The sequence below is a fragment of the Cebus imitator genome, unplaced genomic scaffold (assembly GCF_001604975.1).
Source record: "Cebus imitator isolate Cc_AM_T3 unplaced genomic scaffold, Cebus_imitator-1.0 Scaffold67, whole genome shotgun sequence".
NCBI classification, from domain to species: Eukaryota; Metazoa; Chordata; class Mammalia; order Primates; family Cebidae; genus Cebus; species Cebus imitator.
Window position 1 is genome coordinate 5,977,293 of NW_016107382.1, and position 2,561 is coordinate 5,979,853.

At 55.6% G+C, this 2,561-nt stretch overlaps 1 pseudogene; it reads left to right on the forward strand.

The window, feature by feature from the left end:
* Nucleotides 1-301: 301 nt before the first annotated feature.
* Nucleotides 302-1,973, forward strand: LOC108305828 (annotated as a pseudogene).
* The last annotated feature ends 588 nt before the right edge of the window (nucleotides 1,974-2,561 follow it).

Below are 2,561 nucleotides of genomic sequence, written 5' to 3' on the forward strand. Positions count from 1 at the left end.
ACCAGTAGCTTCCACCCCAAAGTGCTCGCACACGGCTGGCCAGAAATGCTCTCGCCAGATGATGAAGTCCACTTCCAAGTTCCCATCGTCGTCGCCCAAGCCCAGCTCAAAGATGTGCTGGGCGCCCAGCTGCTCCAGCCGCTTGTCCACGTACTTGCTCATGGCATTGAAGTGCTCATAGGTCTTGTTCCCAAGACCAAATACCTCGAACTTGACCCCAGAGAGATCCACGTCCGTTTCCTGGAACCAATCGTAGAAGTCCTGGGCATTGTCGGTGGGGTCCCCCTCGCCGTAGGTGGCCATGCAGAAAACGTACAAGGAGTAGCAGCCGCGCTCCTTGCTCTCTAGGGGAGAACTTGGCATTACGGTCACCCAGTCCAACATGGAAACGGAGCAGAAGCACCAGGAGGACAAGGTGCTGGGAGGACCAAACAACAAAGCCGCCCCTGCCTCAGGGTATGCTGGCAGGACTGGGAATCAAGATCCTGCTGCCTCCGTTCCCACGGTCTCCAGCCACTCGTCTCCCTTAGGCGGCGCCGCCCTGAGCAGCAGCAGAGTCAGCTCTTTTGCTGCAGCTACCCCCGGTGCCGCCATTTTCACCTCCAATGAGAACCCGGGGCTGCCCGTCATGGCTGTTCGTGCGGAGAGGCATTCTGACCTCCAGGCCTGCTGCAGTCCTCACGAAGACCTTGGATGTGACGTGCTTGAGGGGGGCAGCCAGGCTGCTGTGGAGCCATCCCCGAAGGCCATTGGCCACGCTGACGAGCGCCCCGCTGGGACCATGAGCCCCTGGAACAAATGTCGTAGGAAGCAGCCCTGCCGCAACCAGGCTGCCTGGGCTCAGAAGCCACCAAGGCAGCGTCTGTTACCTGGGCTTTTGCCGCCATCTTCTCCAGGGTCCCAGCCCAGTAGCCGTCGCCGTACCCAGGCTTCTACTTCGAGTCAGGCAACCCAGCCAGGCCCTGCACTCCTAAGCCTTGCCTCTGAGGCAAAGCCTGCTAGCCAAAGCCACATCGCCCTGCCAGCCTCTGCTCTCCACAGACGTGCATCTGGCCCAGGCCCTGTCTTCCGACGCTGCACCGCCCCGCCAGGCCTTGTTTTTCCACCAGGTGCCATTCATCTAGACCCTGCTCTCCTAAGCCCTGAATCTGCGCCAAACGCTGCTCATGGAGGCTGTACATCTGCGCCAGACCCTGCTCGCCAAGGCCATGCATCTGTGCTTGACCCTGCTTGCCGAGGCCGTGCACCTGTGCCAAGCCCTGCTCCCCCAGGCTGTGCATCTGCGCAAGGCCCTAATCACTGCAGCCAGGCTTTCCTCAGAGTTGCTTCCGGGTCAGGCCCTGCCCTCTGAGGCCGCACATCCGGGCCAAGTCCTCCGCCAGGACGTACCTTCGCGGCCGCACAGCAAGGTCAACCCCAGCTTGTTGCAGCACCAGCATGATGCCAAGTACTGGCCTCCAGAGCCAGATCCGGAGCCGGAGCCATTCCACCCAGCGAAGTTCAGCCCTTCTCAGCCGCCTCTCTTTGTCTGGGCCAGCTAATGAGAATCCTTCCTGTGGGGCTGGCTTACGAAGGCTTGCCTTTCAGAGCAGCTCAGGCCTTCCTGATCCTGAGGTGCCAAGCAGTCCTTCCCCACCTGTTTGGCATGCAGTCCGTATGCGTGCCTCCTCACCCTCGCCCCCTGGGAGGTACTTCCTTCCCATCCCTCAGCAGTGGGATGAGAGCTCCCCCTCCTCATCCCCCTCCCCAAGTAGGTCTCCTGGCACAAGTCCCTCCTCCTCCCCTACCAAGATTCCTGGGCAGAGTTACTTTTCCTCTTCCCCTGAGTTTTTGGGCCTGAGATCTATCTCCACTCCTAGCCCTGCTAGCCTTAGGCGTGACTTGATGCCAGAGTTTTATGCTCCAAGCCCTTTCCCCCAAGAAGAGCAGGCAGAAATAGCACAGCTCATCCCCCAGCACCGCCTGAGCTGTGACCTTCTGCGAGCATCCTCAAAGACTCACAGAAGGAATCAACATGTACCCACTTTGTGAATGGACTGCCTGCCCTGTGGTTACCTGCGAGGTCTCCCAAAGTTCTAGCCATTAACCAACATTCTGCATAGTTTTGAAGTCTCCCCTCCCCATGACTCCATTACCACCTAGCACTTAACCTGCTTTTGGCCTTTGATTCTGGCCCACCTTCATCCTCAAGTGTTTGCTTTTGCCCTGGAGCTGAGATTTCTGTTTTCCAAGTTGCTTTGTTATGAAATGTTTTAATTAACGAAGTGTTGATTTTGTTTTAAAAATATATATTAAAAAAAGATGCTAACACAACAGCTCTTCTGTAGCCCGCAGTTAAGGAGTAATTTTGACTTTCAAGAATCATTTTAAAAATACATTTATTAAAGCTGTAACTGCTACAGTGATTCCTCTGATGGATCTAGGTAAAGGAAGTTGAAAACCTTTGGGAAAAAAATTGCCATTTTAGATGACATTCAGAAAATCTGTCATTTATGGGAGGAGGTCAAAATATTACTCCTATGAGGAGTTTGGAAGAAGTTGATTCCAACCCTCATGGATGA